At 42.0% G+C, this 24,550-nt stretch overlaps 3 long non-coding RNA genes across 5 annotated transcripts in view; 2 read left to right on the top strand and 1 right to left on the bottom strand.

Moving 5' to 3' along the window:
• Positions 1 to 24,550, bottom strand: part of LOC144991129 (uncharacterized) — a 77,172-nt gene that overhangs the window by 15,448 nt on the left and 37,174 nt on the right. The gene's annotated exons all lie outside the window — the stretch shown is intronic.
• LOC144991127 (uncharacterized) lies at positions 8,270 to 15,619 on the top strand. Its single transcript, XR_013655036.1, has 3 exons — positions 8,270 to 8,405; positions 13,730 to 13,897; positions 15,485 to 15,619. It is a non-coding gene; the product is annotated as an uncharacterized LOC144991127 (long non-coding RNA).
• On the top strand, positions 16,920 to 17,415 carry LOC144991128 (uncharacterized). Its single transcript, XR_013655037.1, has 3 exons — positions 16,920 to 17,009; positions 17,090 to 17,137; positions 17,241 to 17,415. It is a non-coding gene; the product is annotated as an uncharacterized LOC144991128 (long non-coding RNA).

The following is a 24,550-nucleotide window of genomic DNA, read 5'->3' as shown; positions in this document are numbered from 1 at the left end:
GGGGGACACGTCTGGCCCTGCAGGGTTTGAATCCCTGGCGGTGTTGTGTGTTACTGTGGCCGTGGTGCAGTGGTAGGGCGGTCGACCCATGGTCATAATATAGCAGGTTCAATTCCCGTCAAAGTGTCCTTGGGCAAGATACTGAACCCCACCTTGCCTCTGGTGGGAGGTTGGTTCAGTGTTCGGCAGCTGAGCTGTCCTCAGTGTGTGAATGGGTGAATGGGACTGCGACTGTAAAGTGCTTTGGGTCTTAAAGAAAGTAGAAAAGCGCTGTACAAGTATACGCCATTTACCATTTCACTGATGGTAGCCTTTGTTACTTTGGTCCCAGCACTCTCCAGGTCATTCACTAGGACCCCCTGTGTGGTTCTGGGACTTTTGCTCACAGTTCTCTTAGATCATTGTGACCCCATGGGGTGAGATCTTGCAGGGAGCCCCAGATGGAGGGAGATTCTCAGTGACCTCGTATGTCTTCCATTTCCTAATAATTGATTTTGTCACACAAAGCTGCTTACCTGTTGCAGATTCAGTCTTCCCAGCCTGGTGCAGGTCAACAATTGTGTTCCGGGTTTCCTGTCTAAGGAAACCCGGAACGGTTTCCATGTAATTTGTTGAGTGCCTAATGTTACATTAAAAAAATATGTATATACATTTGTCATTCATATTTTTTTCTTTTCACTTTTAAAATTGGTTTGGCACCGCTAAATGTGCATCCAACATGCAGGCAATATACTGTATTCAATTCTTCAGCAGCAACAATAATACATTCACAAAATGTATTAATAGAGAAATCTCATTTATATTACAACAACAGTTGCGTTTTGTTGGTGCTGCTGATCACTTAGAGGGCCCACAAATTAAATTTCGCTCAGGGCCCCCGGAAGACCGGGGCAGGCCCTGCTCACAGTGGAAGTCAAATCCCACCAACAGCTTCACACCATCAAAATGTTCACTTTGTTGCAAAGCTGATTTGTACAGCAAATGTCCAGAAATTCCCCCAAACTTTGTAAAAAACATTACATAAAATCTCCTGAGTGGTTAACCCTTGTGCTATCCTATGGGGTCAAGAAGACCACTGACGTGTTCTCCCTACCATGACAAAGGTGGATAAAGGTGGGAAGATTTCATGTAATCCATGGACACCAGTGAGGATCACAAATCATTGAAGAAAAAAGGTTCAGAGCACTGTCCAGTGGGTCTAGATCAGTGTTTTTCAACCAGTGTGCCGCGGCACACTAGTGTGCCGTGGAAAATTGCCCTCATTAACTGATCTAAAAACATTAACCATCTCCAGGAAATCAGCTCTTTGTTCATCCAAACAGGCCCTGATAAAACACTGAGTAGTTAGGAATATGAAAGATCATAAAATACTTATTTCTTTGTGTTTAACTGATTCTATTAAAGACATTTTGATAAGAATGACGGCACCGAGATTTACCTGCAGCTATAACTGTTTTCTGAAAAGTCCCGCAGCTTTTATTGTCTCCACGACTCCACCAATCATTCTTGAAGGCTTAATCACATGTCATCAGTCTGACCAATCAGAAGTGTTTAAAGTCTAAACTTCCTTGTTCCAATTTAGCTCATAACTCACTCATTTCCAACAAAAACACCAGCTAAAGCTCGTCTTTAGCGGTGGAGCTTTCCACAGAATCCGGTATCAGACCGTGGAACAAGTGAACAAAACCATGAAGCTCAGAGATGGGAGTCTGTCTGACATCACTACATCTCCCATGATGCATTGGCTTAAAGGGACAGCGCCTTAGCGTACAATGAGTCGTCCTTGTTACACGGATTGAAACCACAACAAACATACAGTTTGTATGTAACTTAACTTTTATTACATCTTTTAGAAAAAACATCTGCAACTTCCTGCTTTTTCTGCCACAATTATCACAAAAATGCACGTCAGATTGCCGGGGGGGGGGGGGTTGTAGATCAAAACAGACTATGAGTTTCTGCTTTTTTTTTGGGGGGGGGGGGGGGGGGTGCTGGTGTGCCGCGGGATTTTTGTCAAGGTTAAAGTGTGCCGTGGCTCAAAAAAGGTTGAAAAACACTGGTCTAGATGACCCAACTCCCAATGTTAAGTGCCTAGGATAGAACAAGGGTTACACCCCTTTTTGTATTTTAGGCTAAGCTCTATTTATTTTATAATGAGGATGCTTGAAACCATTTTTTCTTGGTCCAGAGAGAAAAGAAGTGAAGAAGAAGAGAGAGAGATAAGTAAGAGAGTGGGGGGGGGGGGGGGGTATTTAAGGGGGGTTAAGGAAATAGGAGGGAAAGGTAGAATCATAAAGCAACAAGTTGCTAGACGTTTATCATTGCTGTCAGGTGTAAGTGTTTGCCTAAAAGGGGCGGGGCCTGTTTACACACACGCTCAAATGTTTCCAACAAACCTGTTGGAAACATTTACAGAATACAAATATCGTTCACATACTTGTTTTCTCAAACCATCTTATGTAAAGCATTTCATTCTGTCACACGTACTGTTTAGGTGAGCTGACACCTGTCCCATCATTTGTTCTTTATCTTCCTATAATGCTCCCTCCATCTCTCACTCTGACCTCATTAGAAGGGAGGGGAAGTATTTATGGCTTCACAACAGTTCAAACCTCTGAGCTCAGAAAGAACAGGCCTGTAAGTGCAGAACCCATGACAGAGCGTCAGGATGGACGTCCTCTCTGGGACAGACTGCAGAACTTTGCCTTATTTGGTTTGGTTTGATAAGCAGTTTTTATTAGAATCTCCCCGACAGTTTTGTCCCTCTTTACGACTGTCAAATGCATTAAACAAAGGATAGTTTCATGTTCTTACAAATTGATGTTTCTAACAATGGAGAGTTCCCATGACTACAGTGACGAACCATGGTGCCTATTTACAGATTGAATGAATGTTAATATTTTTTATTTTGAAATTCCTACGAGTTTACAGTGTTCCCCCATTTATGGATTAATACAGCGTCTTTGGGGCGGTGTGTGAGCTTTTCAAAGCAGAAATGTTGCTCAGTCCTTAGAAACCGTTCAAATAATCACATGGATTTGTGTTTCCAGTCGTGTCCCGACAAAAAATAAAGGCTGATGTTATCAGTCAAGATGCAGATTGCAGAATTTCCCGCATGGATTTATGTTCATCAAATGCTAAATGTTGTTAGCGCATGTTAGCCTTCTCTTAGCCCTGGCTTCTTCCGGCTCCGTTCTTCAACAGAAACAGCCCTGACCACACGGATTAAAATTAAAATGATGAGTGAACGGGCGCATCATAATAACCGTAACATTAATAAAAGCACGTTTAGAAGATCATCTCGTATATTACAGAGCTGCCACATATCTATGTATGTAGCCGCTTGGCGGAACCTGACGTTTGACATGTTTTTGTGTTTTGAAAGCTGGAATTGAGCAGAGGGGCTCGTGCAGAACATCTCCTCTCAACGCCTGCCCCGAACACCTGCGTGTTAGAAAACCATGCATTTGCCCAAAACCTGGAAAGAAAAGGAGGAACTCTGGTATAGTGGTTAAGCTGGACAGATTCATTTTTCCTCTGCCCCAAACTGTGCAAGAAAACAGAAGCCTACCTGCTTGGTTTCTGTGACGACAAATGTAAATGAAACCCTAAAGGTGGTAGGGAGAGAGAGCGGCATGTTTGTCTCCATTTCATTTGGTGAGAACCTTTTGCTGTTTTTTTCTTCATTGCAGCATCTTTTTCCCCCCTAAATTCGTAGATTTTTGCAACAACATGGAGCAGATGACATCATTTTACACAGAGGTCTACTGGAAATCTTAACGTCTTAACCATAACAAACCTAACATAATGACTGGCTGAGTTAAAATTTGTTCATTTAGTTCAGACTTATTATACATTTGTCCCAAACGATTGGTTTAAAAAAACTTTTTTAATAAATCCTCATTCTGTAAAAAAATACAATAATCAATGAACAAACTTAGTTTTCTAATCTAAAACCCCACATGAATGATTACTTCTCTGCTGTCAAATGATGAAAGGATCCACTTTAATCTATGAAAATTGTTCTTGCCTACCTTTCCTTGGTATGTCACTCTAATGTAGTGCTTTCATGATGAGTAAAAACTGGGTCGAGCTGTTCTGACGGTGCTGCTGCTTCAGTGACTCCTTTACTGGAACAGAGGCTGACCCAGGAACATGGAGCTGTTGCTTTAGCACCAGTGTTACCTCTAGTTTCTGGAAGCTGCCCTCTGAAACAGTTCATTTACCATCATTATAAGAACACCCATATAAGCAAATGATGATCACGTTAATTGAAGAAGAAAAAAAGGCCACTCCGATCATCTTTTGATGTTTTCTTCAAAGTTTTCCGAGTGCTCTTTTAATCATGATTATTGTGTTTTTAGCTAAAATAAGGACACAGTTTCTACAGAGGGGAAGGAATTTATTAGAAATTCAACGTTGCAGCAGAGCAACCCCACCCTCACTTCCCATCATCCATCTGTTTACGCTCTCCCATTAGCTTACAGCCCCTCACCTCATTGCAGCTATCCAGCCGTACAGTTCTGATCCAGATTCCAGCTCAGACCAGGAAAACAAAGACGTTCATGGATCTACTTGTCTGCAGGTGGATGATCATCATCTCCATTTCTGTGGTGGGGGTCCGGTGCACGGGAGGGCGGTTGCTTCTGGATCTTTGTGTGACGGGGAGGCTCTTGGATGCCTGGATTGGCCGGGTTACTGCGCTGTCTGCCGCTAGCTCTGGGGTGTGGGGGGCCGGGCCCCCTGCCTTTGGAGCGTGATCAAGGTACACTTTAAGAGGCACACATTCATTCAACCCACCTGCTTCTTCGCCTTTGCACAAATACGGGCATGGGTATTGTTTTTTCTCTTCTTTTTCTTCTCTTCCATACCCCTCTTTATGAATATCAGTAATGCAAATATTGTGTGTACCTGTGTAGTAATCTTGGGAGATAAATCTTTAATCATTGATGCATGATTATACTTCAAACCCGAAAATAGTTGTGTGCAGACTATTTTTATTTTTTTATGCGATGGGAACTAAGTTATGTAATTTAATTTTCTTATGACACTTTTATGTTTTAACTTTTAATATCGACTACCCCCCCACTCTAACCCCTTCTCTGACATCCCACTCTGTTTCTTTCTCTCCTCTTTTGTTTCAAATATATTTTTTATAAATTAAGCTTAGCCTCAAATATACTAAGCTCTCTTAGCGCCGCGTTCCAGGACACAGCTCCATGGGACCCGTCCACCTGCCCACGGCCTTCTTCATTCTCAACTCCCAAGCAAAGATGGTTGTCCAAAGACCCAGAAGGAGATCTGATCAGACCCGGAAGCCTCCTGCCCTGAGTCTCTCCAACCGCTTCTCCGGTTTGGCTGCAGATTCTCCCGCTCCCTCCACAGCGGTCACAGCGGTACAGACTCCACCGTGCTTGGGCTCCACCGTCGAGTTCCCTGCTCCACGGAGAGACGCCACGGAGATCCCAGAGGAACACGGAAGCATCGCGGCATGCAGAAACCCTGATCGGGCCCCGTGGATCACCGCTAAAGCTTCATCAGGATCAGACGAGCGTCTGCAGCTGGATCCCCCCACATCCTCGCGGGCTAATCTGTGATGAACCCGCTAGCCAGCAGCTCAGACGTGTCAGCCGCTAAAATGTGGTGACGTGGAAGCACAATAACACAGGCCTCCAACTGCTGTGCAGCTGAACATGCAGCTGGAAAGGTAAAAGACATCACAGTTTCAACAGAAACAGCTTTGTTGCTTCCCAAACAAAGACAAGAGGATGTGCTTTTTGATGCGTCACAAAGGTTACAGATATTTTGACAAAGACAGTCAGACTCAGCAGAATAATTTATGGAGAAAACATCTTCCCTCACATGTTGCACCGCATAAATAAAGTGTAAATTATCTCTGCGGTCGGTTTGAGGGATTGAATTTTCTTCTGCAGGCAAAGAAAATTCAATCACTCAATGACAGATTTCAGAGAATATGAAACATCGGAGTAATAATGCAGATACAATTAGGTCTGTGCTGCAAAATGCATTTCAATTCTGTTGGAGGCACAAAGTGACCGTCTCCTTCCCCTCCCTTTTGTATCCTCTTCATCAGTCTGTTGTCCTTCGAATTTTGTTTTGCCCCCGCTGAGGGCCACCTCTTTCTTTTTAATCAGCTGCACCAGAGACAGCGCTGTACTTCAGTCACACAGCTCCGACTGGCTGGATCAGCTATTCTGTCGGCCCTTTGTCTCACTCATAAATAACACCCTTATTGTTATGAAATAGACTCCTTTCTAAATGTGTGCGAGAAAGATCAATGGTTCTGTCATCATCTCCAGTGTTTGCCAAGGATAACATCAGCTTCAGAGCCCAGGCAATTTCATTTAAGAGATGATGAATAAGAAATCTGCAGGAGGACATCCACCTACAGATGAGGACAAAATGAGTTTTTATGAGGGCAAAGCACAGCTGCATGATCCCAGCCAGAGTCAACATCTTCACCAAAACGCAGACAAAGAAATCCGAGGAAATCCAGGATCCAAGGAGCAAACACTCTCTCTGTGTCCTTCAGGTCCTTCAATGTTTGCAGCAGGATGCTCCACATGTTCTACCAGTCTGTCATGGCGAGCACCATCTTCTTTGCTGCAGTGTGCTGGGGTGCTGGCATCAAAGCAAAGGATGTCAACAGACTGGATCAACTCATCAAAAAAAGAACGTCTGTTATCGGCTTCAAGCTTGCCAATCTGGAGGAGGTGGTGAGGGACAGACTACTGGCTAAACTGGGGACCATCATGGAAAATCCCTCCCATCCTCTCTACAACGTGGTGGACAAACTGAGAGGCTGCTTTAGCAGCAAACTCATTCACCCCTCCTGTGCAAAGGAACGGTACAGGAAGTCATTCCTGCATCAGCAACCAGACTCTACGATGCATTTGGTAGCCATGAGTGTACATGTAAATAAGAGACACCATGTGTGTGTCATTAATGTATATAGGATACACATGTTGGGCCTAATATTGACCCTTGTGGTACTCCACAGGTTTAATCTAGCAGGGATGATTTACAATCTTCCAGTGTTCAAACTGCTGCTGGTTATTAATGTAACTGTTTAAGCATTTTAATGCTGGTCCTCGTATTCCAAACCTTTTTCAGATCCATAAACATTACTACTGTGAACTCTATTGTCTGCGCCATTTATCATTTCCTTAGTTAGTTGCGTAATCGCCATGAATGTTGATCTGTTTTTTCTGAAACCATATTGATCGTCGGACATTAGTTTGTGTTTCTCAAGACATTTTCCAGCCTTCTGGGGAATACTTTTTAAAAATTGGCAGAGAAAAGACACTGGTCTGTAATTTGTGAGTTGATGTTTGTCCCCTGATTTGTGTAAAAGAATTACTTTAGCTGTTTTGATTTTTTTGAGGAAATGTTCCTGTTTGAAAGGATCAATTGCAAATGTAAGTTAGCGGGTCGTCAATGGAATTGTTACGGCTGTGGCCGTATTTGGTTTTGTTTGTTCTGTGTGTTGTGTACTATTTTCTATTAAAGTGGGACTTCATTGTTCTTTTGTGTATCTTGTTCTTTTGTGTATCTTGTTTCTATATCAGAGTGGGACCTCTGTGTTTTTGTCAAGTGCTCCAGAATTGTTTGCGTCCCCTGCACTTGAAAGGGGTTCTACCTTGCTTTTCAGAAAGATGAAGCAGGATTCCACTCAGATTGTTTCTCTTTTCCTCTCTTTTATTTTTGAAGTCATGTGAACAACCAGGTGAAAAACCTTCAAACACAAGTGAAAATCTGGTGATTACCATAACAATTATCACAATTAATACAATTTTCAAAGCATACATATAAAGAACAGATTATTCTAGTCAATCAAACAATTTATGCATTACTACAGCCAAAATAAATGTCTGACTCTTACCAGCTGTATCTTCACAGGCAAGCTGTTTTCTTACTGAACAATACAATTCTCTCTGGTCAAATGTTTCTGAGCCCTTTTATATGCTCCCACTGACAACAATCAGCTGCTTTGCTTGTTCTCTCAATTGTTCCCACCTGGTGTGATTAGCGCCAGTGGAGCAGATCAACAAAACCAAACAGGTCCCTGAGTTTACCGCAACAGTTTTTGTAGATCTTTGTGTCTATCTCTGGTTGTTTGCAGGCGTGGTGTTGAAGGTGTGGCTCCCATTGAACCAGAGCTGATGGAGGCAGTCTTTAAAACCACCAGTTGGACCTCCTTGGCTGCACCATGTATCCACTGCAGCTTGGCTCCTGCCTCCTGCCTCCACTTGTTTTAGTTTGTGTTGCACTTTGTAGTTTTGTAATGTTTGTGGTTTTGTGTTACTAGTAGGTTATGCTAGTTACCACGGCAAGTTTGAGGCTTAGGAAGCGGAAAACCTCAGCGTTCGGTTCCAAAAACAGAGGTATGTTTCAGGGTATTTCAAGTTGCCATAGCAACTCCTGCTCTGTACATAACATTCAGTCAACTTAAAAATAACACGTAGTTACCAGACATTTATTTTACTTACATTCAAATTAATTTAATTAAGTAGGTGTAACTTTGGTGCTGCTGTTAGATCGGCAGCGCAAGGAATTGTGGGATACCATTCCCTTTGCCTGTCTGGACGGATTTGGGTACAAGTGTGAGTTTTTGTCAAAATATGTTTAGTTGTAGCGGTTTTACTGTGTTTTGCTGAGTCATTTTATTCTGTTATGTTTAATTCTTTCTGCACCATGAGTGAGAGGGAGGGAGAGGAAGATGAGGGTACTTAGCACCTCTAGTGCATCAGTATGGTACAAGAACTAAAGTTAAAGTCTATCATGTTAAACAGATTCTTGGTTTATATTGTAAATCCACACTGTATCAATTATTTTAATTTTATAATAACAAAAAATGACAAAAATCTGCAGCCTCTAACAGACATATGAGATTTCAAGAAGTACAATAAATTAAGATGGACAAACATTTAATTGAATTGGAGTAATATGACATTTAGTTAGATAAATGTGTAAATTTGAGTTGAATAAACAATTATTGAGTTGAATAGACGTAAGAAATTAGGTTGAATAAATTTAACTCAAGTACTTGTTACCAATTGAATCAATTCATTTAAGTTTATAAGTTGTGTATATATATATATATATATATATATATATATATATAGATCTATATAGATCTATATAGATATATAGATATAGATCTATATATATGCGTCCGAATGTAAATGGAAATGAGATAGAAACTCGTGCGTTTACTCTGTCGGTTCTTTTTCTCCAAGCAGAAACTCTTTATTTTGCTGATGATTCAGCCGTATTACTTTTTTGATGGACGTATAAGCTTCATACGCCGTCATAAAATCTCAGACTCCGTCTCACTGAAGTATAGCGCTCTCTTTTTTTCTCCACGCGTTTCCATGGTGAATCCTGGAAATCAGCAACCATTGAGAATGTCTTTATGTACTTTCCGTGCACGTGCATTAACCCAGGGTTACCAAGTGGAGCTAACTCATATCCAGTCTGTTGGAACCGACATACCCAGAGTAAGCAAGTTCAGGCAGATTTCAGCCAGACTTCAGGGTTAAAGTCAGTGTAGTTTAAACATGCTTTCTGGAATATCCCCCCAGTCCTTGTCTCTGTAGTCTTTTTGTTTGTAGTTATGTTTTAAGTGAAGCTGTAGGGGTGCATTTTCTTAACTTCTCCTTTTCTCTTGTTTGTTAGTTCAGGGAGGTTAATGTTTGTCTTTGTCTTTCGTTTGGTTCAGGTCAGATAGTTTTCTGGGCTTAGATAGGTTGGAGTTTTGTTTGTTATTTTGGTTTCGGTTCACCATGAAGCCTTTTTGCTTCACTTTAAGTTCTTATTGGTTTTTCTTCGTTCATTTGTAAAAAAAAAAAGTCATTTTGTATGGAGACATTCCTTTGGTGTTTTTGTTTATTTAAACTTGTTGGCCAAAACCATAACTTTTATGTTATGCTCCTCCAAGTACACCTAGACCTAATAGGGGCGTAACAGGAATCCATGCACCATTTTTAGCACCATCATATTAATTCAGTTACAGTCTGTTGATATTTTGTTTTTCAATTCTATGATGATTATTAAAATTTCTTGTGTTTCCACGGGTTTCAAATATATTTAGTTTGGATTTCTTCTTATGTAGTGTTCAACACTTTCCATTTCTAATTTATTAGTACAGTTTATTTCGCCAGCTAACTTTGGCCCTATTATTACAAAATATTTATAGAACTCCTTAGTCACATCCTGAATATTGTTGCATATCTCATTTTTACCATCTAAAAAATCTGGATAATTAGTTTCTCTTTGTTTTTTCTAATGACACTGTTCAATACTTTCCAAATTCCTTTAGTGTTTGATTCTTTTTCTTCTAAAGTTAAACATTAAATATCATTAAACATTTTTAAAAGAGCAGATTCTGTACTATGTCCAGGCCTGAATTATGACTGAAAAGGTTCCAGGATCTCATGCATTTAAGAAGGGGACCAACAGTATAGACATAATTTTCTAAAATCTAAAACAAAGCCTAACCATCTTTCCACTTCGCCTCCCCCGCCACTGCTGAGGCTTCTTACAGCGCCAAAACGCAGGTGTCTGGTGAAGAAACAACAGCACTCTCATGCAAACTGGGTTGAAAGTATCATTGACCAATCAGAGAAGGTGGGTGGAGAGAAAAGTTTAATTCCAACTGTGTTCCTTGATCATGAGGAGCGTGCTAACATTTTGCACTTACCACAACAAAAACAACAAAAGAATTAAAAAGTACAGACAGGTGGTATGCCATGAACATCTGCACCATCTTTGTCTTCTGCTACACATTAGCAAAAGAAGAAGAAGAAGAAACCCTCCCTGCTGGTCCGGTGTGAACACTGAGCTAAATGCTCACATGCACAGCTAAAAGAGTTTCTTCATTTGAGAAAACTAAGGAAGAATCCCTGAAACATCTGTGATCCCAGACAGATGTCTGAACCAGGCTTTGCAGTTGTTAGGACATTCCCTCACAGTTTGGCCTTGTCACGTCCAGGAGCTGCATTTCTACAGCAGACAAGTTGGACATAGATTAGGTCATAATTGTTAACATGATGATGCGGGCTTAAAGGGCACATCTCGCTCCAGCTCGCAGTCTCCATAATTTCCACAATCATGTCTTACGTCTCTGTTAGCCGCCTGCCTCCCCTGTCAGTCGTCCCCCCCCCCTTCTGTGAAGGGAGCCAAAGGCAGCAATGGAGATGGAGAAGCTCATGAAGACATGCTGCACTGTCATCTGGCCTGGATTAACATTTGACATCACTGATGACAGCAGAAACACTGAGGAGGGGGCCCTCCACCCCCCTTGCAGGCAGGAAAACTTCTTTCATACCTGGAGCAGAAAGTTTACCTTCTGTTTGCTGATGCTCAGAAGAACGGGTGCACGTGTGCGACCACACGGTGGGTGCTCAGATAACGCATGTGGAAGGTGTGTGCATGAATATTAAGCTCATGTGAGCCGGCGAGCCCACGGAGGAGGGGGGGTTTGGAGATCACCTTAGAGGCAACATCTTCAGAGATTTTATTAGCAGATAAAATAATACGTGAATGTAGTCAAGCCCAGTCCACACCACAGGGCCCAATCCAATCTGGGGAACAACATGAGGCCGTAACCATCACAGCAGGTGACTCCATCAAAGGCTTGGAAACATTCAGCACTTCAGTGATGACCGACACAGGAGATCATTTCACAGAGATGTTGTCATCTCTGTTGTCTTTGAAGATTCTTGCATTTGGATTTTTTTTTCCAGATAATTCTTTACTTTGGGGACAGGCTGATTATCCACACTAACGTTGCACATATTTTCTTTTTGGTAATCTCTCTGAGCTTTCCATCCAGCCTGGAGCTTCGGGTCAGTTGATCATCTACCACAAGAAAGTTTGAGCAGTGAAGGTGTGAAACCCTTCACCTCTGAACGTCCAACACCGTCAGTGCCCAAAGGACGAATCCGAATACTACCCCTCCGGCTTCTCCCTTCCCCCTCCAGTTGTGGGGGCATACTTCCTGACTCTCTAACTACTAAAAAACTATGTAGATGTCATAATTTGTTTTTTTTTGCCTTAATGTTTACTTCCATTTTGTTTCTGTCATGATTTGAGTTCTGCTTCCTGTTTTATTTTGAAGGTTTCCTGCATGTCATGGTTTTAAGTTTTACTTCGCTGGTCCCAATTCCCCCCCCCCGATCGTTTTCACCTGTGTTTCGTTAGTCCTGTTTGTTCATATGTCGCTCCTCTGCCTTCCTCTGTGCTGTGCCACCTGAACTTGCTTTCTCTGGGTGTGTCGGTTCCAACAGACAGGATATGAGTTAGGGTAATTACGCTCGAATTTGTAACCCGGGGTTAATGGGCGTGCACTGCAAGTATATGAAGACACTCAATGGATCACCGATTTCCAGAGTCACCATAAAAACGGGTGGAGAAAAAAAAGAGAGCGCTAAACTTCATTGAGAAGGAGTCTGAGATTTTAATGACGCCGTATGAAGATTATACGCCATTCAAAAAAGTAATACGGCTGAATCATCAGCAAAAGAAAGAGTTTCTGCTTGGAGAAAAATAACGGACAAAGTAAACACACGAGTTTCTTATCTTATTTCAAATTACATTGTGATGTACATACAGAACATCCAACTTCCATCCATCCTTCCCAGGCCAGCCGACAGACGTAGTCTCTCCAACATGTCCTGGGTCTTCGCCGGGGCCTCCGCCCAGTGGGACATGCCCGGAACACCTCTCCAGGGAGGTGTCCAGGAGGCATCCGGACTAGATGCCCGAGCCTCCTCAACTGGCTCCTTTCAATGTGGAGGAGAAGCGGTTCTACTCCGAGCTCTCCATGAGTGACAGAGTTCCTCACCGTATCTCTAAGGGAGCACCCCGCCACACGGAGGAAGCTCATTTCAGGCGCTTGTATTCGGGACCTCGTTCTTTTGGTCATGACCCATAGCTCATGACCATAGGTGAGTATTAGAACGAAGATAGACCGGTAAATTGAGAGCTTTGCTTTTCGGCTCAGCTCTCTCTTCACCACAATGGACTGATACAGCGACCGCATAACTACGGATGCCGCTCCGATCCGCCTGTCAATCTCACGCTCCGGTCTTCCCTCACTCGTGAACAAGACCCCCAGATATTTAAACTCCTCCACCTGGGGCAGGGACACTCCACCCACCGAGAGATGGCAAACCACCTTTTTGCGGTCGAGAAAATTCATGTCTGATAACTGTTATTTTTAAGCTTTAAAATATACAACTTGTAAAACTTAAATGAATTGATTCAATTGGTAACAGGTAATTGAGTTAAATTTATTCAACCTAATTTCTTTCATCTATGCAACTCAATAATTGTTTATTCAACTCAAATTTACATATTTATCTAACTTAATGTCATATTACTCTAATTCAATAAAATATTTTTCCATATTAATTTATTGTACTTCTTGAACTCTCATATGTCTAAGTTAGTGGCTGAAGATTTGCTCATTTTTATAAAATAATACAGTGTGGATGTACATTATATACCAAGCATTTAATTATCATGACATAATGTAACTTCTGTTCTTATACCATACTCTCACACTAGTGGTGCTAAATGTCCTCATCCTCCTTTCCTTCCCTCTCACTCATGGTGCTGAAAGAATTAAACATAACAGGCAGACCCAAGTGCTGGAACCCAGAGAACGAGATAGGTAAGAAGGTTATTTATTATTTTCTCCCAGGAGGTCCGAAGGTCCGAGGGTGATCCAGAGGCGGCTGTGCTTGGTGGCGTGGCTGGAGGTACGAACGCGGTCAGCGTGTTGGGATTTCCCCAGCGGTGCTCCGTGAAGCGGGTCCTGAGTTCCACTGACGTCACTCGTGGCAAAGGTTTCCTGAAGCAGGAGAGCAAGGTTAGTCAAAGGCGAGATGCAAGACAGAGAGCAAAGCAAAATCTGACTTGAGACCAGGCTTAGTCACCATAAGGGGTAACGATCTGGCGATGAACTGGTGGATGAGGTCTCCTTTAAACAGCAGGTTTTGATGAGGTTGAGTGACGACAGCTGGTGGTGGTTAGGAGAGGAGCAGCTGGAGGAGGGGAGGGGAACTGTTCCGGGCACCATGACAAACAGGATAAAATGACTCAGCAAAACACAGAAAAACAGCTACAACTAAACACATTTTGACAAAAACTCACACTTGTACCCAAGTCCGTCCAGACAGGCAAAGGTATCCCACAATTCCTTGTGCTGCTGATCTAACAGCAGCAACAAAGTTACACCTACTTAATTGAATTGATTTGAATGTAAGTAAAATAAATGTCTGGTAACTACGTGTTATTTTTAAGTTGAAGGAACTCAAAAAAAAGATTTATCTTCACCAAAGTAAACAATTGAGTTAGATCAATGTAAAAAAGTTTACCTTTCCAACATCCATATGTGGTCTTATCACCCTCTCACGGTGGAAAAAGTATTATCTGAGCTTCTTCATTCACTAAATCATCTTCAAATGGACACGCCATGCTGCTTCACCTCTCTGAAAACAAACTAACCTTCAACTGGACCTGCTGCAGACCAGGGGCCTGTTTCAGAAAGGAGGTTCAACCAACTCTGAGTTGATCTACCGAGAGATTAGAAACTCTGAGTGGACTGATTTGGAGTTAAGCGTGCGCACCGCAACTATAAGAAGCCATTATCAATGGAGCGCAGATATTACGAGTCACCATGGCATCCGTGGAAAAAAAGAGGTCTGCGTATTTTTCGTCAGCTGAACTTGACGTGCTGCTGCAGAGTTACAGTGAATATGAGCACATATTCCGGAAGAAAAGCAACACCGCTGCATCTGCAAAACAGAGACAGTTAGCGTGGAAAACATAGCTGCTCAAGTTAATGCGCAAGTTTGCATTTAAATCATTGTTATAAAATATTGGCTGTAATAACTTTTGAAATAGCGTAAGGTGTGAAATAAAAAATGGCGATATTTAGGTGTACTTTTGAAGTGTTATTGCTGGTGTGATTGCATGAAATGCTGCATAGTGTACAGAACCAATCTGGGGGAAAAACACATTTAACGTCGGTAATGTTTAGAGGACTTTTTTGTTAACCTCCCCCTCTTGCAAACGTGGGTCAGTTTAATATTAATCCATGCAATTGTGTTTTTAAAAGTGAACTTTTGTCTACCCTTGTATTGATCAAGTGGTATAGGTTTATATGGGATTAAGAAAGTAAGCAGTGCTAGCAAATTGTGTTTCCAAAAAGTAATTGTTACATTAATCTAATCCAATGTCCCTGATGTCATTTTCATGTAGATGCAATCCTGCAGGAATTAAAAGAACATGGCAGCAGCTAAAAATGAAATATAAAAACATAATTCAATCAGGTCAAATTTGAGCATGTCATGGATGTAGGCTTTGTTGACAAAATTTGACATATGAAACATCTACATAGCAATACATATCTAATGTTGTTTTCATTGTTCACTGTCATTTGATTTGTCTTCAGCCAACAGAAAGAAGGCAGAGGCTCGCAAAACAGGGGGAGGCCCTGCACCCCCACCTCTGACAAATGCTGAGGAGATGGCCCTGAGTCTGAACAGTGGAAGGCCAGTGGCTGAGGGAATTCCTGCAGGGAGTTCATCAGAGCCAGTCACTCCCCAGGACACAAGTGCCTTCATAAAATGTAAGAGGCCTCCCCCCACCCACACACACACACACACACACACTTTATATTACACTTCAAATGTGGAAAATGCCTGCCTCAAGCCACTCAGAAGCACCAGTACTTGGATAAATATATAAATAATATTTTAACATTGCATTGGGTTTTGCATTGGTCTCAACAGATTCTGATGGCAATATCTTCCTTTTAGACCAGGGGTCGGGAACCTATGGCTCGCGAGCCATATATGGCTCTTTTGATGGTCACATGTGGCTCGCAGACAAATCTTTAATTATAGTTTTTTTTTTCATTAGACCAGTCCTTCTCGGGCGCGATGCGATGCCAGAGGCGCGCAGTAGTAGCAGTGCTTAGAGAGAGAAATCTGCGCCAGCGCTATCAGTTACTATTATCTATTATTTCACAGAGTTTGTACCAGCTGGAAACCTTTGAATTGACGTGCCTAAAACTGCGCGCTCCCGTCTCTGAGAAAGAGCGCGCAGATGCGGGGACGGGATGTGTGAGGAAGAAAGCAGAGGGTGGGGGTTATGGGGACAGGCAGCAGGTGAATCGCGCAGGGATTGTAAAAACGTAAAACCCGCTGCCTGTCACCCACTGCGGCGTGTGAGTGTGTGTTTGGCTCCCCGTCTGCATGTGATCAGTCTGTCTCACATCTACAGAACATTCAGACCTACGATCACGTTTAAAGTCTCAACGCCTGAACGAAGCAGAAACTCACCACGTATCAACCAGACTAGACCATCAGCAAAACTACCACGAGAAATACTCATCATTTATTAGCAACAGAATAACAATGTTATTAAAAAGAATCCACAGACTTATTGTACTTTAAAAATGTTGAAATTAAATCAAATGCACACATTCATTTGTATATTTAGTTTTAAACAAATTGTCGCGGACTGAGTTGGATGGCTGTTGGGCCGTGTTATAAGTTCTGGAGTTCATTGAACGCGTCAAGCAGAGATCTGATTGGCTCTCAGTTCTGTCGCTCAGCCTGTTGTTAGCTAGTTTGGACCAATGGGGTTCAGCTATGGGCCGAATAAGGGAAATGGGAGGGCTGCAGCGGGAGCAGGGGAATATAAAGTTGGGAGAAGCGCTCTCGTCTCGGCGGGAGAGATTCAGGAGTTGCTGAATTAATTGTAGGGCGTTTGTTGCGGTCTGCAGTAATCGGAATAAAGAACTTTAAAAGAGGTTAAGTCTCCGTGCCTCAGTGTGGGGAAGGGACGCTACATTATTGTATGGCTCTTTCGAAATTACATTTCAAAATATGTGGCATTTATGGCTCTCTTGGCCAAAAAGGTTCCCGACCCCTGCCTTAGACCCTCCTGTCACAACTGAACCCCAGGCAGTTGTAAGTAGCCAACATAACACACCAGAAATTAGCACAGGTAGTATTATAAAGTGTGCTCAACCAAACGCTCATCTTCTCAGGATGTAGAGGATGACACACTGTCTGCTTCTACCGACAGACCTATAGAGGTAATCTTATGTTTGTACACGTCAAACAATCTTCACAATCACATTCACATTATTGTTGACTAACCTATTCTTGTCCCCCCCCCCCCGTCCCCCCCCTCCAAAGTGTGGAGGAACAACTGCCCCAGGATGATGAGGAGGAGGAGGTGGAAGGCCCATCAAACTCCTCTGCACGGATGAACACAGTTCAGTGACGTACAGTAAATGCCAGAGTGTTATTCTATGGAATTCATGTTGATGAATAGGATTTAACCCCACATTACTGTATTTTCAGTAACCAGTTAAGGAGTTAAATAGACTTCATCTTATTAAACAAATTGAGGAAACTGATAAAGAGATGTCCTACTTAGATCGACAGATCCTTAAGTCAGATCTGGAAATTGAGATCCTAAAACACAAGCTACAGGTATGGTGTGTGTTGTGATTGGTGAATTCTATAAAGGTTTTGGAAGAATATTGAATTCTTACTGTTGCTTTTTTTAATTTGTAGGAAATAAGGAAGACCAAATACATTGTGACTTTAATTTATTCATTGTGGGGTTCTTTTTTTATTTTTTTTTTTTTTTTTCTTGTTGAGGTGGTTGATTCAATCTGAGAATGAATGAAGGCATTTAAGGTCTCGGACCACCCTTCCATCCTGGAAATCTGGAGGGTGGTTGGGGTCTTCCTCTGGGTCTTGTATGTGTAGGGCAGGGTGTTGTTCCCCTCTAAATATGGCAATATTATGGAGAACTACACATGCCACAATGATGTCGCAGGCCCTCTCAGGGGTGACCCTGAGGTGACGTAGGCACTGGAAACGTGCTTTCAACAGGCCTATGGTCATCTCCACCCTGGCTCTAGTCCTGCTGTGTGCCAAATTAAAGCGCTGCTGTGGGCCTTGTTCAGGTTCTGGGTGAGGGGTTAGAAGTTTAGGATGGTATGGGTAACCTCTATCCCCTAGCAGAAAGCCATCAATCTCTCCTGTATAAAAGACAAAAACATCATATTGCTTATGTGGTACATTTAAGTGCATGTGTAAATGTAGTGCATACATTTACTTACCACATTCCAGTCTGTTGCTTAGGGTAGACTCACGAAATATTTGTGAGTCATGAACAGAGCCGGGCCACTTGGCTTCAACATTGGTGATGATATGTGCAGCATCACATTTAATCTTTACAGTGGAAAGAATAAGACATTTCAAATATAGCATTGCTAGGTTGATTCACCATCATAAACTGCATGTAACTCTATGTACCTGCACATTAATACTGTGGATTGACTTTCTGTTTACATATTCCGCCTCATTTTCAGTTGGTGCAATGATAAGTATATGTGTGCCATCAATGCATCCAACCACATTTGGAAAACCTGAAGGTAATTTTAATTATTAGGTCACTTTCAGAGGATGCAGTGAGACGTTATTAACTAAACATAATTGTTCAGCATAGACACATTTAAACTGATTTGAACACTACAAACAATCCTGTGAAACTCCTCTTTGATGGCTCTCAAGGGTTTGTGCCCAAGAAACACTATAAAAATGCGCAGAAAGCGCTTGAGAGCGAGGCACACTTTCCGAACAGCTCTGCATACAGTGGCTTTTTTTCTAATATGCTCCGCATCCCCGATATTGTACAGAAAGCTTCCATTGGCAAAGAAACGTAAAGCTGCACAAAGTATCTGCTCGGATGTAAGAGCACGTCCAGGATGGCTGATGTTAGTAATGTAAGGCTGGATGAGATTGTGTATAAATGTAATTGACTGCAACGAAAAACGGTAACGCTCAAACAAAAACGTATGGGGAAATGACAAAAAATCGAGTCTAGGTCTCAAAATCCTCGCACGACGTAAATGAAATTCTCTAGGAATTAATGCAGCCTCCTCGTCTATTGGGTCCTCCAAAAAAGGACAAACCATTCTTGTCACTTAGACCGTCTCTGTGTGACGGAAATGTGGGCAATGAAGGTTAAAGCGAAAAATACCGCTTCGTCTGTTAAAAGGGGAGGGGACCGGCAGAAACCTTGAGTTTAGGGAATGAAACCTGCTCCCGAGCAGGTTAGGTTCACAGCATAAGTAACCATGGATACTGACTCCGAGTAGAAGTTACCTCTCTTTCAGAAACGGGTTTGACTTACTCTATTTACTCTGGTTTAACAAACCTCCCATTCTGAAATGGAAAACCCAGTGTTTCCCTAATTTCAGGGTTAACATACTCAGAGTTTACACTTAACCTCCTTTCTGAAACAGGCCCAAGGTTATGTTCAGAGCATGAGTTGCTTTTGCAACTAAGCATACCCTGAAATATACCTCTGTCTTTGGAACCGAAAGCTGAGGTTATCCGCTTCCTTAGCCTCTAACTTATCATGGTAACTCACATAACCTGCTTTTTGGAATACCCCCCTCCATCATTTTCCTGATTGTCCTTTCCCATGTCTACCTGTTTACCCCGACATTTGTTTTTGTCTGGTTTCCCTGCTCACCAGGAAATAAACCCCTTTGCCTTGGAACCTTGTGCCAGCCTGTCTTTGCATTTTGGTTCCTTCATCAACCCTTAAACCTGACACTAGATTATCTAGTGCCTGTCAGGAATGATCACAGGGCTGGACCCAGATGCAGAGATTTAGTGGTTTTAATTTCTTGTACAGGCTTAAACAATAGCTCTGGAAATAACCAAACAACCTGGCACAGGACAAAGGGAGACAGACTATTTAAGACATGAGGGAGGGAACACAGATGGAACCAATCAGAGGAAATTACAGTCACACCTGTGGGGAACAGACAAGAGCAGGAAGGAACATGGCCTGAAATGAGAGGAGTGTTAGTGTTCCAAAATAAAACAGGAAGTGCAACACGAGACAACACAGATGACAGACAGACCAGAGGTGCACAACTCAGGACAAATGATAAGAACGACAAGACATGACAGTGCCTTGGATTTTAAATGCAATTAGGCCACCATGCCAACTACTTTTTTTATTTTTTTAACGGCCATTATGACGTAACAGATTGCATGGAGTAATAACCTAATTAATACAAACATTTTACAAAGACTTTGTGAGTCCACTGCATTCTGATGATGAAAACTTGGATAGTTATTGGAAAACCCTCACGGCGGAGGGCTCCATATCCCTCCACCGTGACGGAAATTCACATTGCGCTGTGCCGTGAAGGAGAAAACGCATTTCTTCATTTAGTTTTGATCTGAAGCACAGAAGTTCACATGTAAATGTAAGTTATGACTTTTTGTTTTAGCATGACTTTAAAAGTTATTAAACTGGTGTTGTTCTACATTTTCAGAGCGCTGGCAGCTATGCTCTAATGTAGATGACAGCCAACTCTTGATGACATCAACGAGAGGCACTGCCCTACCAAGAAAAAAGCTTTAAAAACATTTTTGGTTTGCATTTCTTATTGCTTTAGGTAAGTAATGACCACAATCTTTTTAGTTTTTTTTAACTGACCTTTTAGTTTTTTAAATAATGACCTCTACCAAACGTCTTGACCTTGACACACCCTTTGGACAGAGATTTCATCGTCCCCGCTTGTCAGAGTGAAGAGGCCGGTGTCCCATGTTGTCGTAGTGCACATTGTGGTTTGGGTTGTGAGGGTCTTTGTGTGGTCTTTCCACATCTGTAGTAGAGAGCTCAATGATGGTCGGCCAACTTTGGGTGCTTGCTTTTTGATTTTATTTAAACTGTGTGCAACAGCCAGGCGGAACCTTGTGAGTGATATTGGTTTTTGCTTGAGTAGGTCCCTCTTATAGACAGCCAGGAATTGGTGACACACAAGTCGATGATGTATCCAAACAGGGGACTGTACCATCTCCTTGATTTAGCTAGGGTCTTATACAGGTGCACCAGCATATCAGAGAGATCTATTCCTCCCATGTGCTCATTGTAGGCAGGGATTATTGATGAGCAGGGTAGGACCTCTTTGGACTCTTTGCTCCACCGTCTGACTGTTGAAAGAGGCATGATCCTACAGGCATTGCTCAGCAGGTTGAAACATTTGTTGTCAAATGTTGATGAATTTTGTAAAATTGACCTGGATTCTCGTTGATGTGCTGCTTATCACAAAAATCTTTGTATTTGCATAACAACTGGAATCTTTTCTTTGCCATGATGTCAGCAATTATATTGACTCCTGGTCCCAGAAGTCCAGCAATGGGAAGGTGAAAACACCCATATATAGATGAATTGCTCAGAAATCCTCAATTTCTCCAGAATTTGTGTTTATAGGCAGTGGTGCCTCCATTAATTTTCATGGAGGTGGCCAGTAGGGGGCGACTGGAAATCTTGGGCTGGCACCCAAAAACATTGATCTATATTTTCAAAATTCATTCTAATAAACGTAGTAAAACAGCCTTTAGAAAATTAACAAAGTAAAATGGCTACTGATATATTTTGATTTATTGTGTTTATATTTAATGCTACTAATGTGAACAAATAAAAATACAGTTAACATTTTGAGTTGCACAAACATTTTGTTTTCCGATTACATTTGTCAAAAGGTGAAAATTTATTGCAAACAAAACAAAACCGCGGAAACCGGATACAAATAAGAAATATGTCTAGAAACAATCACATACTTGGATAACTGTCATGGTTTGGGGATGTTTGAGCTCTGTTTCCTGTTTTATTTTGAAAGGTTTCCTGTTTTGTCATGCTTTTGAGTTTTACTTCCTTGGTCCCAATCTCTCCTGATCATGTTCACCTGTGTCTTGTCAGTCCTGTTTGTATTTAGGTCTTGTCTCTGCCTTCTTTTTGGTTGGTCTATTAACGTCTCTTCACTGACTCCCTTCTGCCATGTGTTCATGCTTTCCCCACAGTGAGTTTTAGTTTGGTTTCCCTGCTCTGCAGCACTTTTTGTTACGTTAATAAACCCCTTGCCCTGGAACTGTGTGCCTCCCGTCTCTGCATTTTGGGTCCTTCATGCTCACCAACCCCCCAACCTGACAATAACAGCTGTTTTATATAACAATACTTCCCTAACAGGGATCAATAGTCTGCGATCTCTTTACCAGGCTTCAGAATAGCTTTATGCGCCTGTTGCTATGTTTTTTGGCAAACACATCCACAAAGTTATCAAGATGTATGGTCTTAGCTCATCAGTCATTGTGTGAGGTATTGGAGCCAGGGTGGTTTTTGTTCTGCTTTTATTTTGTTACTTCCTGTATCTCACATGTCCTCATTTCAGTTGTCTTGACATTCCCTCTGGTGTCACCTTACCCACAGTGTGTTCACCTACCCTCCCTGATGTGGGCACCTGTTTGTAATTGGTTAATCGGTTCTCATGTCTATAGTCTGCGTCTCCCCTGTACTTGTTGCCAGATTGTTTTGTGTTATTCATAGAGCTACTAGTGTCCAACTTGGAAATTAAATTTGAACTTTCATTTGGAAATCCTGTGTCCTGCATTTTGTGTCCACACCGAAACCTGACACATGGTACTTCTTATGGCAGTTTTGATTAGCTTTACTGTAGAAACACTGCGCTCCCATGATGCTGTGCTCATGGGTAGTACAAAGTACAACTTTGCAGAGTTTAAAGATTTGGTGGAAGACCTCCTTATATGGCTCAGAAGGCAGCGAGCTCTAGTAACACCTTTGGTGTTTCCTGACCACTGCTTTGTTTCCTTTCAAGAATGCGCTTAAGCAGGGGGATCTCATATTGTAGATCCTCAGTGTTGCAGTTAAAGTGTGAGGCAAATGGAAACACTACATCTTTCTCACAAAATGTGGTGCTGCACGGATTCAAGGCCTGTATCCCTTTCACAATGACACAATTTTATTTAGAAAATCATCTCTTCACCTCAGAGTAGGGATGGGTACCGTGCCCCGGTATTGAACCAGCCACGTTCTTCAAGACCGCAGTATCGTTAAGATCTGACCTGAACGGTTCTGCTATCGGTACTGGAGAAGTTACTTTTTCTTTTTTTGTGTCCCACAAGCGTTATCTGCCATATTTCACTCACCAAGTCAGTCAGTTTTCCGTTAATTTATGATGATATTAATTCCGCTATTCTCGTTGAAGCGGAGAGCTCTTTCTGTCTATTTGTGTGCAAGGGGGGCGGCGCTGTTGTTCAGACAGCACGTGCTGTGCGCGCACACACACGGCAGCGCACACACAGTCAGTGGCGATCTCGTAGGGGACACGTGAGCGCCCTAGACTAAGAACTAACGTTTCTGCGTAAAATTAATGAAGTTTGCATCAAGGAGCCCCTTGCTCCTGTCACCTTGCTGCTACGATGACCGTATATTGCGCTGTTTGTGTAGAACACGCTGTAGCGTAGTGTTCTAACTTCTACACAAAACAAACAGGTAGAGAGGCGGGGCGTAGATTCACCGCTTATGATTCCAGACCCGTGACAAACTATCAGCTGCTTCCTAATACTTAATAATAATTAAGGACTAACGATAGTTGTCATCCGTAAAATTAATATCATTTATTGGGTTTACTGGATTTAAACAAAAATAAATAAATAGAAAGGAGTCTGTATCAAAGTGAATTTGTTTCCATTATCTCAATAAATCCTAACTCTGGTCTTTGACAGACAGAAAAGTCCGTTCAAGGTTGTGGAAAATGAACAAAAGATCAAAGGGAACATCACGCTCATAAAGAATAAAAATAACTAGATTAAATAATTAAAATGAATATCCTGTCTGGAACATTCTCATGTATAAAGTAAAATTTTGTGTTAAAAAAAACTGTTGTTGCAAAATGAGGAAATAAAACACTTTATGTTCTTAATTTGTTATTTATGTATTTATTTTTGTCCTCAAAAAGTATCGATAAGAGTACCGTTAAAATACCGGATCGATAAGCAGTATCGATAAGAGTAGTAGTACCGTTAAAACCTTAACGATACCCATCCCTACCTCAGAGAGAAGCACATCAATAACAGGAATAAATGAACCTGTCTGAAAGGAGTCTTCTGTGCTCCCTTGTCTTTGAACTAATGGCATGAACAAGTAATGCCCTTCAAGCAAAGAGCTTGGCCTGACCTGACGTCCTGAGGGTGTGTCACTAATTTTGCATTGCTCAGTAAGACATAAAGTATTGTCCCAGATGTCATTAAAGAGAGAACCCTCTCTGTAACTCTCCAATGTGTCAACAAGAGAGTCAGCAAGTGTGACAGCTGTGCCCAAATCAAGTTGTGGGGTCTGTAAATGATCTGACAGATATTTTTTCTCACCAAGAAAACTGGTAAACGTTAGAAGGAGGCTAATAAGCTTGAAGTCTATTTGGGCTAACAAACCTCTACAGCTCTGTCACCATTTTGCTTTTCTGATATTTCTTTTAGAAGATGTACAATGGCTGGCAGTCTGTCTCTCACTGGCTTGCAGGCATTATGCCCACCGTGTCTCTGTCAGTCTTTGCGACTCTCTTGGAGGCGTCCTGACTCATTTCTCTCTGTATCTCAAGCCATCTTTG

Source organism: Oryzias latipes, chromosome 3, assembly GCF_053564925.1.
Source record: "Oryzias latipes strain Hd-rR chromosome 3, Olatipes_Hd-rR_3.1".
Classification (NCBI taxonomy): Eukaryota; Metazoa; Chordata; class Actinopteri; order Beloniformes; family Adrianichthyidae; genus Oryzias; species Oryzias latipes.
This window is presented reverse-complemented; position numbering and strand designations above follow the sequence as displayed.